This window comes from Culex quinquefasciatus, chromosome 2 (genome assembly GCF_015732765.1).
Source record: "Culex quinquefasciatus strain JHB chromosome 2, VPISU_Cqui_1.0_pri_paternal, whole genome shotgun sequence".
Taxonomy (NCBI): Eukaryota; Metazoa; Arthropoda; class Insecta; order Diptera; family Culicidae; genus Culex; species Culex quinquefasciatus.
Window position 1 is genome coordinate 203,542,925 of NC_051862.1, and position 14,937 is coordinate 203,557,861.

Consider the following 14,937-nt stretch of genomic DNA (forward strand, 5'->3'; position numbering starts at 1 on the left):
ACCAAGTTATGATTTTTATCGAAAAAGAATTTTTGTAAATTTTTTTTAACATATGTTTTTATATCAAACTTGAAGTCAATTAATTCAAAAATGTTTTAAAATGTATTGGGTAAATGAATTGAATGCATAATTTTGGGAGCCTATTGTGTTAAAAGCATTTATTTTAATATTTTTTTTGTATTTTGGGTATCAAACGATTTGTCATTAGTCTCGAAAAAATGTAAGATTGACGAAAACAAAAATTTTAACGAAAAAAACTTTTTGCGATACTAAGGATCGAACATTTTCAAAATTTCAATACACTTCAAAATCAACCAAAACACGATTCTAAACGCAAGGGAACGCATTTTTAATTGATTCAATGCACTTCAATTTCCATTGAAATGTTGATGTTTTTTAAAAAAATATTTTGTTTGCCTTTGTTTTTTCGAGAAAACATGGAAGGGTACAGCCAAGTACTAAAAAATCGCAAATTACCGAATTTCATTTCGAAAATGTACAAATTTTCATAATTTGCTTTAGGGGTATCGAACGAAGCAATATTTTGTTTGATTTTTCACTTTAATTAGAGTTTATTTTGTAAAAAAGCTCAAATTTTCACAAAATACCATATTTTCTTAAATTTTCATAATCGGCAAACGATGATAATTTTTGATAGATTCTTCCACCGAAATTGTGGAGAATTATGCAGAATGACGTGATTCGTAGCTGCATGTTTTAAGTATTTCATTGAAAAAATTCTAAAACAGTGAAAATGCATGCAAAATTTTAAAACGTCTGATACCCAGACAAGCATATGCTTAAAAAGAACTTGTCATACATTTTGCGTAGATGATTCTCAAAATGTTGTGGCAGTGATCAGCGTACCTTGATAACGCTAATTTTTAAAGCTTTCTAAGACCCAAAAGGTTTAAAAAAAAGGTTTTTGGTAAAAAATTTAGAAGCAAATATTTGTCAAAGTTTTTATCTTTGCACCGAGGTTTCTGTTACTCTCACTTTAGTATTTCGAAAACAACAGCAACTTTTGACGTACTTTTGTATTCACCCCCTAAGGTACTGTATACAAAAGGATGACTATTTTCGAAGTTAGATTTTTGCTGGATTGGATCCGTAAATTTAAAAATTTTGATAAAAAGTGGAAAACAACTTCCTTGTTTGTTGTGCACCCTTAAAATGCATTTTACTCTAGTTCAGTTGTTTTGAAATTATTAGTTTTCAAAAAAATGTAAGATTTGACAAAAACTAAATTTTGAGCGACAAAAAATTACACCTTTTCAAAAATTCAAATTATTTTATAACTAACCCAAAAATGCTTTAAGATTATTCTTAATGCAGGAGAATGCATTTTAAATTGATTTCAGTTGATTGCATTTAAATTTTTATAGAAATTTTTAAGTTTTTTGAAAATTATTTTTTACCTCCCGATTTTTCGGTCCGACTTTGAAGGGGGGATGACAAAAACTTTGAATAAAATTTGTACCAGCCTTATCGAAAAAATACGGCATATGTAAATATTTGACTATTTTACAAAATAAACTCTATTAAATGCGAAAAACCATACAGAAGCGATATGCAATTTTTTTTAAGAATTTTCGATAAAATACGATATTTTTTGTTTTTTTTTGTACTTACTTACTTTGAAACTTACTACGTTATCGAAAAAATACAATTTAACATCATATTGATAGATTGAGTAAATTTTAACAAGATTTTAAAAATGATTTATCGTCCATCATCGCCGATAGATTTATCGAAATAACAAATTATCGTTATCGTCCCAACGATAACAATAGAACTATCGTTAACGTTACCAAACCTCGATATTTTTATAGCTAACAACCTTGATTTCCATCAATAAATCTTAAATTCAAAACAAATCGTATCCCCAGAACATAAAACTAAGTCTGCAATCGATGCAATAAACATTGCTCCAAAAGTACCCAAAATATACACTCCGATACACACTTCAATCAATTTTACTCCGAGAGGTTTACTTCGCATGGTTCGTTAGCATTGAAATTGTAGAAACAACCCACGGTGTGCTTTAATTACTTTTTTTATATTTTAAATTGAGTTTTTTTTTCTAGTCAAATTGTAGCTGAGTGATATTGATAGAAAAAAATATTTTTATCTGTTTTTTTTTAGATTTTTATCACCTCACGAACAAAGCTTGTAAGTATTTCTAAATACTACGATAGCTAAACAGCACCCATATCAGTTGCTCAACTTACCGAGTACGATGGCGATGAGTTCGATCCCACCGCGGCTGTGCCGCCTCGAGGATCCAAAGCCAAACGAACCGTGCAATATAGATTGGATGTGTCCCCGATTTCTAACCCATTGATTCCAACACCACCACCACCACCATCGTCATCATCATCAGCTGTGTATTTTCATCCTGCCCAAAAATGTACTCTCCGATGCTGATGCTGCTTGCTGCAACTCGGCTATTACTATTGTTGCTTCCCCAACTGAGAGGGAAATTTCCAAAAGGGAAATATTGATTTTGTTTCACTGCACACACGAGCCTCGTCGAGTGGTTTTTCCTTTCAATGGCACCCACACACCTTTAGGAGACGAGAGCACACATACAAGCACCTTCACACATCGTCGTCGTCACTCTGTATGTTTTCATTGTGTCGCACGCGCTCGGTTCTTCTTTTGTTTTTCCGACCAAGTCTCACTCAAACGGAAAAGAAGAAACAAACAAAAAAGAAAATCCCGAAGAAACTTCCTCTAGTTAATGCCAAGATTTTCCCTTTGAAGCACCCTCACCACCCGCAGCCCTGTCACGTTCTACTCATCTAGAAGGTTTTCGCGCTCTATTTCTGTCTCACTCTCACCCGGATCTGGAGCCCTCGGCAAAGTTCTCGGTTTGTCGGTGGCCGGAATGCTTCTGATTACGTAACCAAGTTTACCAATCACCGGAAGTGGGCAACCCCCAACGCCAACCTGTCTCCCCTTGGTACACTTTCGAGTGTGATTGCATTGGGAAACCCCCTGGAAGTATGCAACTGCACTGCACGAGCCACAAGAATTAGCCTTCAACCAGGCGCTCCGGAAGCAGACCTCTCAACGTCTTCTGCCTCTCTTTCACTCTCTCAACTGTAGCTGCGTCCACAATTCATCTTCAAATCCCCCTCCCAACCACCCAACCACCCCCAAAACAAATACACTCACTCACTGGTAAACTGCCCTCGACGGCTAGACTTGGAACCAGCCCGTAGATCTTATTCTGTTGATGCTGCTGCCTACTTCCTGGCGCGACTTTGTTGTAAGAGTGTGCAAAGAACCCCCGGGGGTCCACCTGGCACGGTACACACACACACACCGACACAGACACTGCTTGGTATTGGTGGCAGGACAACGAACCGAACCTGGGGAACCTGCTCTGCGTGGGGGCTTTGGCCAGTTGCACCACCAGGAGCGACCAGTTGATTGCGACCGACGATCCCGAACTCTACTCATAGACTGACACGGTCGTGGTCGACGCGATTCGTCAAGGGTGCCAACTTCGTCTCGGCCAAGTATCCTTGAAACTCACACAAACCAATCCCCAACTTTCTCTGAGAGGAAAACTCTCACCCTCTCCCTCTCTCACGCACACTGCCGAGGGCGCGCCGAAAACATCCGGAGAAAATCCGGAAAAGCACATGGCCCAAAAATTTCCCGCCACTTTTTTCCCGTAGCCCAAAACGAAGGCTGGAAAGCACAACAAACAAACGGGGGAGCGGAACGCACGCGTACAAACAAATCAAAAAGTTTTCCTCTCACGGCGAGAGGAGGGAAACACGGTTTGTGTTGTGGAAATTGTTTGCGCAACAGTGTGTGAGAGTACGTGCGAGGGTGTGGAGGATTACTAACAAACGTACGTGTTTGCTCGTTTTGGGGATCCAATGTGAATTGGGAGGTACATGAGTCCCCTGAATTCAAATCCCTTCTTTTAAATAAAATTAATGACTTAAATTGAATAAAAAAAACGTTACTTAATCCACCTTTTTGCAATTCCGTCGTGAAACTACTTACTTTTCCTGTCATTGTTGAACGACGAAATAGCCTACTTTTCTGTACCAAAAATAACAGAATCGAATAGCAACACTTTTCAAAATAAATGCTGAAAAGTTCTACTTTTCAGCACTGAAATGGGTGCTGAAAAGTTGAACTTTTCAGCACTTGTTTCGAAAAGTTACACTTTTCAACATTTTTTTGATTTAAACGATTTATTGACAAAATACATGAAAATTTGACTTAAAATTTCGCTTAATGGGTGTTTTCGGATTTGCAAAAAATGTTGTATGGAACTTGTTGCAAAACTTGATTTTTTCAGCACTCTTCGTATTTATCCAACTCGGTGAACCTCGTTGGATAAATGTACGACTCGTGCTGAAAAAATCCTCTTTTTGCAACTTGTTGCATAAACTACTATTAGGTGGTTGTTGCCTTCCTCATATTCATAGCATCATTCCCTCTTAACATGTCTAACAAATCAACTTTATCATTCATTTCTTTTGATAGGGTTCGCAGACCTTCAATATTTCTGGCTTATCAGTAAGGTCTGATAAAAAACCTTTCCAACGATAATTGACATTGAAGATTCAGTGTATAAATAACGCTTAAGTGCTAATAACTTTTGATAGGGTTGTCAGATCCTCGATGTAATAGGCTCATTTGAAAGGTCTTTTAATTATCTAACTAACGACAGGTCGCATGATAAACCCGGAAATCATTTTCATTGAGATCCGGCCTCCAAAAAGTGTATAAATAACACTTAAGTGCTGATAACTTTTGATAGGGTTGTCAGATCTTTAATGTTTTGGGCTCATTAGAAAGGTATTTTCAATATCTTTCTGAAAATGTATAACATGATAGGTTTTCTTGCAAAAACCACCCTTTTTACAATCTTCCGGACATACGCCAAAATCGTTTTTTTAGCATAAGTTTTGAAGTACTTTGCTAAACTTGCTGATTTTAAATAGAGACCTATGAGACCCCAAGACGGATCGAATGAGACTAATACTGTCAAAATCCGTTCATCCAGTCCGGAGATAATCGAGTGACAACTTTTTGTCTACCCACCTACACACATCCACACAGACATTTGCTCAGAACATGATTCTGAGTCGATATGTATACGTGAAGGTGGGTCTAGGTTATCAAATTAAGAAGTTAATTTTTCGAGTGATTTTATAGCCTTTCCTAAATAATGTGAGGAAGGCAAAAATAAGCTCTAAACTATTCACAAAACATAGCTTAACGCATGTATATAATTTTTAGATAAAATGCAGACATTTTAATCCATAAAAATTAATTTGAATTTATTGAAATAGAAAAAATGGTTTTTCTAAGCATGATTTTTCGACGCATATTAAATTTTGAGAAACAATAATAGTTCATATTGAAACATTTGAGGAAAAAGAAAAATGGTTCTCAAAATTTAAAATGCTTGAAAAAATTAAGCTTAGAGAAACATCATGTTATTAGATTAAAACCTGGGTGCGGAATAGTGGTTCGCAAAACGGCCTCAATTTGGAACTGTCAAAGTGGAACCAATTTACTGTTCGCCAAAAGTAGAGGGTATTGTTATCGATCATTAAAAATTGTTTGTTTTTTTTTAAGAATGAAAAAATGTGTGGCTTTTGAGGACCTGGAGTTTAAGTCAAGAAATCTTAAGAAAGTTACAGGCGAGATCGTCATTTTTTATATTTATGAATGGAAGTTGTTAAAGGAGTCGATGCAGTTTTATCCATCCAAAAGTTGTCTTTATTGCTTGATTCCGTTTAAAAACCTGGTTTACTGAAAATCTTCTCTGTTTGTTGGAACAGTTTCGCTAGAATTAGCGATGTTTTTTCGCTGGATCAGAAAGAGCTGCAGGATTAAAAAATCTACCAGGGAATTTATCTGCAACATCGCAGAATGACACTCTCGCCGCAGTTCTTCGTCACCCGTAAAAAAAGAAAACTCTTCTAACCGATCGATATTTGAAAACACACACAATTTTCCAGCAAAATATGTAAAATACTAGAAAAAATGAAACACAAGCTATCGATTATAAAACAGTTCATTTTCCAGTAAGAAAAAAGTCTTGCTTGTGCTTGAACAGCCTCCTACTTTGTGGATGTAAACAAAGTAAGACCATTCGAAAATCACGTTACGCATTCTCTCTATTCATCACCCAGATTAAAACTTAAGTTGACCGCTAGGCGTCATCCATAAAGTATGTCACGCTCTAGGGGGGAGGGGGGGGTTTGAGAAAGTGTGACATTGCGTGTTATAAGTATAGGGAAAGTGTGACAAAAGGGGGAGGGGTAAATTTTGGCTGATTTTAGCGTGACGTACTTTATGGATGAAGCCCTACTAACTATTCAGATTACATTTAATGAATTGAGCATGAGCATGAGCATGAGAGATCACCCATGGTTGCCCCTCCGTTGCTGAACAGAACCGTAATATCCTTTCAGCACTACTGATCATAGGCTTCGACTATCAAGTGGTGTTTCCCTGATCAACAGCATGTATGAATGCGCTGAAAAGATAAAACACCATGATTGCCAAAACAAGATCAGTTGCGAATAGGTAACAGTCATTGGCCACCAACGGCGCCCGCCATGTCAGTTTGTAGACCTCGAGTTTAAGGGACGGGAATGTTAGTTAGCGCAGGTTGCTACTAGGGCAGCTGATTTACTCTGTGCTTACACCCCACAAGCGCCAGAAACCTGAAAATTTGTTAGTAGGGTAGGGTATTTGGTCAGGATTCATCATAGAAGATGATGATGCGACCCAAAATCATAGTGTTTGTTGAAAGGTATTATATCTTATTCTCAAGGCAAACAATCGGATGCTGCGGATGAGACATTTCCCGTTTATCGGTTGTTAAATTTTAAATTAAATGGTTTATATTCAGATTACATTCAGATTACATTCAACGAATTCACCGGAATAACAATTGTTTGTGTGTTTAACAGAAAATAATGTTTCTAAAATCATTAATCAATTAATAAATCGTTTTTTTTTTTTTGCTATTGATAGCTTGCAACTGAACAATTCTCTACGAAATCGGTCTTTTTTCTCAAATTTTAATTTTTGTATTTTTTAATCTGACTGAAACTTTTTTGGTGCCTACGGTTTGCCCAAAGAAGCCATTTTGCAATTTTCCATACAACTTTGGCAGCTGTCCATACAAACACGATGTATGAAAATTCAAAATTCTGTATCTTTTAATGGAATTTAATTTGCAAAAAAACACTATTTTTTTCATTTTTTGATATGTTTTAGAGGACATCAAATGCCAACTTTTCAGAAATTTCCAGATTGTGCAAAGAAACTTTGACCGAGTTATGAAAAAAAAATCGAAATATTGGTCGCAAAAATTTGTCAACTTAATTTTTCAATGTAAAATCAAATTTGCAATCAAAAAGTACTGTAGTGAAATTTTGATAAAGTGCACCGTTTTCAAGTTAATGCCATTTTTAGGTTACTTTTTTTCGAAATAGCCACAGTTTTTCTTTTTTTTAAATAAGTGCACATGTTTGCCCAGTTTTGAATAAAATATTTTTGAAAAGCTGAGAAAATTCTCTATTCTTTGCTTTTTTGAACTTTGTTGATACGACCCTTAGTTGCTGTTATATTGCCATGCAAATGTTTAAAAACATGAAATTCGATGTTTTTCAAGTCTCACCCACCATTTTCTAACGTCGATATCGCAGCAACTAATGGTCCAATTTACAATGTTAAAATATGAAACATTCGTGAAATTTTCCGATCTTTTCGAAAAAAATATCTTCAGATTTTTGAATGGAGACTCACATTTCAATAGGGCCAAATATTCAATATTACGCCCTTCTAAAATTTTAGTCTTGGTTTAAAAATTTTGGAGATATTTTTTTCGTAAAGATCGGAAAATTTTACGAATGTTTCACATTTTATTAGCTGCAAATTTTGTGCAGCTCACAATGCCTCATCTTTTGACCTTCACAGATCCCCAAAATTCGATTTCAATCCTGAGATATTCAATGAAAACCAAAAGAGCTCCGAAAATTTTTGTCACTTTTCCCTGAAAATTGATGTAAGTACGACACCTGGCCAAAGGGATTTCAGGTCAGAACGCGTTTGACGCACGTACAAGTTAGACTACCGTAAACATTTGTAATTATAACTCGGGACTCCAGCAACCAACTTCAACCAAACTTCGGGACAATGCACAGAATGGTCAGCCAAACAAAACGTGTTTGTAATTGTTTACATTGTGTGCTCTCGTTTTTGAATATTCAAGGTCAAACATTAAAACGCGTTTTTCTCGGAACGTCAAAATGGCGGGTGCGACAAGATAGCACGACGACGTCGAATTGTAAACAAGTAGCCAATGTTTTATGCTTAAAACGCTTATCCATTTTTTTATTCGTCACTTTTTGCTTTGCGTGAACATAAATTAAATGTTAAAAAATGAAAATGTTATCCTTGAAATTTCCTACAAGCTGCATTCATTAGTTTTGGTTGCACAAATTTTTAGGCTCATTTTAAAGAGTGATTTTTGAATTTTCATCACTAAAAAATAATTTTTTTTCTCCCTAAAAAGCCCTGCCAAGGTCAAACACAAGCTTTTATAAACTATGTCTGTGCAGAAATTTATTCAGGGGACATTTTACTTTAACTTGAAGCCCCATACGATCAAATTTAGATCACTTTTGTATGTTTGATACGTGCATTTTTCAAAAATAGGTGCTCGAAAAAATCTCTTTTTTCATTCAAGTTCAGCGCACGAGTTGTAAACCATTTTTGGGATTTTTTCGTTTTATGGGAACATTGTTCCTGACATCCTTATCTATCATTCTAGGGGTTTTCGACAACTTTTGATTTTTTTAGGGTCACCCTAATGAACAGTCATCAAAATTGAGTGGACCAAACAAATAAAAAAGTAAATCAAATTTCTTTTTAAAAACATCCATAAGGGTTGCATTTTATTTTTTGTAACTTTGCCAATATTTCAAAATTAATGTTGGCAGGATAACATTTCCTATGTTAAGTATACAATGTTTTTTTACTACCTGAAATTTGGATTTAATTTTTAAAAATTAAAAATGAGGCAACAACTGTCAAATTAAAAAAATGTAAACATATGTTTGCATCAATTTGTCAAGTACCGTAAAACGGGGTGACTTTGATAGCCGGGGTGACTTTGATAGGTTTGAGATTTTTCCGCAAAATAAAGAGTACAAATTAAATACGTACGGAATGGTTTAGAATCAAACTGACCATGGTAGAGAAGTACTCAAAGTACCTCAAGAAGAACTTTTCAAAACATTTTGAAAGGTTTAAAAAGTTAGTTAACTATTATTAAGAAAATGTTGATGAAAGGCATTATTTCAAACTCCTCAAAGTGTAATGATTTTCTCAATGAACATAATTTTGAATCGGAAAATGGAATACATTTTCGGATTCTTTGGACAATTTTCCACTAGGAGAAGGTAAGCTAATTTTGTAAATATTAAATAATATGTGTTTTTGAAACAAAATTAAAAAAAAATCTCCAAATTTATAGGCAATTTCAATTGAACAAATTTCATATGAAATGTGAAAACTTGTGATTCGTGCTTCAAGTTCAGTTTAAAATGTAATATAAATCGATAGTTTTATAAACAATAGACACATTCCGCCGTGACATTGCAACGCTTTGACTTTTCTTTTTTCAGTATTTCGGCTGTAACTCAAAAATTACATTGAAAAGGTACATATGTTATTACAGATTCGGAAAGTACATTAAATTTCCTATAAGAAACAATGTTGAAACATTATTTTAAGCGAATATTCTATTTTTGAGAGGGGGATATGTAGCGTGACGTTGCAACGCGTGACTTTTTCTCAATCCTGACCCAATTCATGTTTCGCCATTAACTCTGCTCTGTTAAACGGCAAATTTGGAGTTCTTCTTCCATTATTAGTGTAAAATTGGCCAACAAATCGAATGCAATCATTAGTTTTTCGAAAAAATTAAACCTCGATTTTTGAAGACCGCTTACATTTCGTGACGTTGCAACGCTCTGTTTTTGAAAACAGGGTTTTTCGTTGCGTTGCAACGTCACGAAATTATAGTTTCAAAATAAATCATACAAGATCGGGCTACCTACGTTGCACAGTGGTCCAGATCGCAAAATTAAGTGGAAAATGGATTTTTCGAAAAATGGTTAAGTTTTGGAGCTTTGGTGTCTTCAGAAGAGTTGTTGCATATGGAAAGGGGCAACTTTTGGTTTGGTTGAAAATTAGGGTGGTTCACGATTAGGGTGATTTTGGAAATCTAACTTTACAGGAATATTTTTGGGATTTTTTTTGTCTTCTAGAAAGTTATTGGGCTTGCCATTTCAAGCAACTTTGTCGAAGACACCAAAATTTTATCTCGTAATCTACGCCTTCTATGACCAAATTTATAGAAAGCATCTGAGCAAACCTTCAAAAATCAGTTTTTTGAACGTGGCAATTCAGGGTTAAGTTTTAGAGAAAAGTGATGTTCTGAGCACTTTTAGAGCTCTAAAAAACGAACATTTTTATTTGTTGACATGCCAATTTGGACTTAAGGGTCAAAAGTTACAGCCATTTTAAGGTAAAAAAGATGCAAATTTAAAACTTAAATATCTCAAAATGGCGCAAGCCAAATTTTAAGCACTAGGTTGCATTTGAAAGAGGAGATCTAGCACTACAAACGCTGAAAAAATCTCAGAGGTGTTTTTCTTTAAACTCGAGATATCTTCATTTGAAAAAGTCTAATTTTCAAGGGAAAATCATATGGGACCACCCTAACGAAATTCGAAAAATGTCCAAATATATGTTTTTCCATGTAATTTTGCCCGCTGAATCCGAATCTGCCCTCAGAATTGAGCCAAAGTATCGAAAAACCGAGTTTTGGTCATTTTTTGGGTTTCCATGTAAAATTATCATTTATGACCAAATTATGACCAAAACTCGGTTTTTCGATACTTTGGCTCAATTCTGAGGGCAGATTCGATTCAGCGGGCAAAATTACATGGAAAAATATATATTTGGACATTTTTCGAATTTCGTTAGGGTGGTCCCATATGATTTTCCCTTGAAAATTAGACTTTTCAAATGAAGATATCTCGAGTTTAAAGAAAACACCTCTGAGATTTTTCAGCGTTTGTAGTGCTAGATCTCCTCTTTCAAATGCAACCTAGTGCTTAAAATTTGGCTTGCGCCATTTTGAGATATTTAAGTTTTAAATTTGCATCTTTTACCTTAAAATGGCTGTAACTTTTGACCCTTAAGTCCAAATTGGCATGTCAACAAATAAAAATGTTCGTTTTTTAGAGCTCTAAAAGTGCTCAGAACATCACTTTTCTCTAAAACTTAACCCTGAATTGCCACGTTCAAAAAACTGATTTTTGAAGGTTTGCTCAGATGCTTTCTATAAATTTGGTCATAGAAGGCGTAGATTACGAGATAAAATTTTGGTGTCTTCGACAAAGTTGCTTGAAATGGCAAGCTCAACAACTTTCTAGAAGACAAAAAAAATCCCAAAAATATTCCTGTAAAGTTAGATTTCCAAAATCACCCTAATCGTGAACCACCCTAATTTTCAACCAAACCAAAAGTTGCCCCTTTCCATATGCAACAACTCTTCTGAAGACACCAAAGCTCCAAAACTTAACCATTTTTCGAAAAATCCATTTTCCACTTAATTTTGCGATCTGGACCACTGTGCGTTGGAGCCAGCCATAACAAAGTTTTAGTGCTCCGTATAATTTTCGAGATTTTCACGCCGCGGGTGAAGTGTTTCTTCGCGAACTTGCCGCCCGGAGATGCCCAAGCGTGGCGCTAGGCATGGCAACTCGAGTGCAGCACCGGGGACCTCGCGGAACCCGTCTCCTGGCCGGATAACTAAAATCAATCCGGCCAATAGTCAAATCAAGCCTTCCACCGCGGCGACAGCGTTGGAAGGCATTGACAAAACAAAGCTGCATCCACACTATCGCAGCCCGTACCAGCTACGTGTGAAGACAGCTAAGGCAGGCCGGCAGGCCTCCGGCGTCCCCTCCGTCACCCCCGTCCCCACACGCAACGAGTTCGAGCCGCTGAGTGGTGATGATGAGGACAATGAAGACGACTGCAGCACCAGCAGTAGTGACGACGACGACGACCCTGCACGCGGGTCGAAGAAAGCAAAAACCAGCAAAACTGCGGCGAAGGGAAGAAGACCTCCGCCGATATTTGTCGTTGACACATTAGCAGATACCGTGGACGAGCTAATGATGGGCCTTAGTTACTGTTTGAAGATCGGGAAGAAGAATGTCCAAGTAATCACGTTTGATAGATCTGGGTTTGATAAAGTTCTTGTCGTTCTTAAATCGAACAACGTGAAATACTTCACATTCGACCCGGCTGAAACAGTGCCGGTTAAAATAGTCCTGCAAGGGTACATGGACCGGCCAGTGGACGAACTGGCTGGGCACCTTGCCGACGCAAAAGTTCACCCCCGGGACATCAAGGTGCTCTCAAGAACGACCACTGTGACGGGTAGCCACGTGCTGTACCTTCTCTACTTCGACCGTGGTACCGTCAAACTACAGGACCTCCGGCGGATAAAAACGTTGGATGGCTTCTGGGTGACTTGGAGGTACTTTTCTAAGAACTCGACGGACGCAGCCCAATGCCACCGTTGCCAACAATTCGGCCACGGCTCAAGAAACTGCAACCTTCAACCACGCTGCGTTAAGTGCGGTGAAATGCATTTCACGGAGAAGTGCAAACTTCCCCAGAAAGCAAGGCTGAGTGAAAGCGACGCTCAGCAGCAACGGTCTCGTGTCAAGTGCGCGAACTGCGATGGAAACCATACAGCAAACTTCCGTGGCTGTGCCGCGAGAAAGGCCTACCTCGAGGAGCAGGCTAAGAGGAAAAAGAAGCTTCCAGCGACCCGGCCACCTCCGAGATCAAGATCAACCGTTCCTGCAGCTGGACAAGGCGCGGCTGACCGGAATATTCCAGCGTTTCCTCCCGGCTGGGGAGGTTCTTACGCAAGCGTGACCGCGGCGAGCGGTGGTACGGTTCCGGAACAAGCAGCGGTGTCCGGAGATGACCTCTTTACCCTGCCAGAGTTTTTCGCTCTAGCGGGGGAAATGTTAACCCGTTTTCGTGCCTGCCGTAACAAGGCAGAACAGTTCATGGCTCTGGGAGAGCTCATGATTAAATTCGTGTACAATGGATAAGCTGCCTCGTGCAGCGCTGTTCTTCGACGTCAAAAGACAAAATCATTCTGTGATCTAGCTTTAAGTTTTCCTCTAACTATCCCGTCTCTTTAGTAATTGTGTAGGTTTTTTTTAGAACTTTTTCCTACCCTTGATTAGCCCTTTAGTAATGAACAATTGTGTCACTAGACAAATTATATAACACATAGCTGAAAGGACCTCCAAAACTCTATTATGCTTAATAGTTAAACACATTGTGAATTGATTATCTACTGAATAAAAACTGAATTGAATTGAATTGAAAATAAATCATAGTTTTTGTTAGGTTGAACAACTGTAGGTTAAGATTTGATTATAAGACATTAATAGACAGTACAAAGACATGTGAATTGATTGGCCTGCCCATGTTAGACCCCCTCCCCTATTCTGCTTTCACAGTTGAAGTACGATTTACGAAGTTTTCCAAAGGGTTTTCAAAATTTTTTTTTTGTATTATTCCATTATCACGAAGGAAACCCCCTCCCCCTCTCTCATCCTCTATCCATGTAACGGGACGTCCATGCATCACGTAACGGCGTAATATCAAGGGGGAGGGAGGAGGGTTCGAGGATTTATAGAAAAAAAGTGTATCGGAAATGTATTTCCAGGGGGTGGAGGGGGTCTAAAAATATAATTGTTTTGTTACGTAATGCAAGAACGCTCCCTTAATATTTTAATGGTTTTGGGCAACTTACAAAACACGTGGAAGTTTTAGAAGGGAGGTGAGGAGCTTCAAGTTTTCAGGAGGGCTTATTTTGAATTTATAAATAAAGTGCCCATATCGTTTGTTCATGGCCCCTAAGGGGTGATCTGCAAACAACGTAACTTATTTTGTTGACTTTTGTGCTTTTTAAATTAAATTTGAGGAAATAATATAACTGCTTAACTGCGCAACATAACATTTTTAATTGTGAACAACAAAACGTTGCATACAACGTATTTAAATAAGGGTTCGTCCAACAACAGAGTGACAAAAGTTTGTGAAAAAAAAACAATCGAATCACGTGATTTTTATTGTTTAATGAATTTCACTGTAATTTAACTTACATAAGGGTGTGGGATAAAAAAAATCATTGCGTTGTATTAGAATGAACCCTCACGTAAATCAGTTTATCATAAAGGGGCCATCCAGTAACCACGTGATTACTTTTTTGAAAGTTTTAAATTTTTTTCCCTTTGTGAACATCGGTCTATTTTGATTTGTTCAACAAGTTTCATAAAATACTTTTTTTTCGAGTTGCATCAAACTTAAATGACGGAATTTGTGAATGACCCATGTAAAATTCTTCTGTAAATATGCTCGGAAACATTATATAACAAATATATAATATTTAGTACCCTTTTATCTTCAACAACCAACTACGCATACACCTTTTTTGCCATGTGAACAATATGATTTAAAATTTCGTGACGTTGCAACGCAAACTTAAACCTGTTGTAACTTTGGATCTAGACAACCAATTAAGTCGCTCTAGATTGCATTTGAAAGCTCTTTCCAAGTACAAAGAGCATCTGAAATATCAAAATGATTGAATGTTTAGTTTTTTGTTGACATGAACAAATGTCCCTTTTTCGTGACGTTGCAACGCAATAAAATGGTAAACTTACCCTAGTTTGAAAAAATACTTAACTTAAGATAAACTGCAAACCCATGGCATTTCCGTTTAGTACAACTAAAAACCTACAAAATACAATCAAAAGAATATTTTTT

The 14,937-nt window shown here is 37.0% G+C and overlaps 1 protein-coding gene across 3 annotated transcripts in view; it reads right to left on the reverse strand.

Annotated features, from left to right (window-relative positions):
* The window catches only part of LOC6038890 (adenylate cyclase type 3), a 105,825-nt gene extending 102,362 nt beyond the window's left edge, over positions 1-3,463 (reverse strand). Inside the window, exon 1 of one of the 3 annotated variants that reach the window (XM_038252316.1) lies at positions 3,185-3,463. The gene's annotated coding sequence lies outside the window, so the exon portion shown is untranslated. Of the gene's footprint in view, positions 1-2,843; positions 3,131-3,180 lie in introns of those variants that run through there. The other 2 variants (XM_038252315.1, XM_038252317.1) reach the window with 2 other exon arrangements.
* Positions 3,464-14,937: the final 11,474 nt, after the last annotated feature.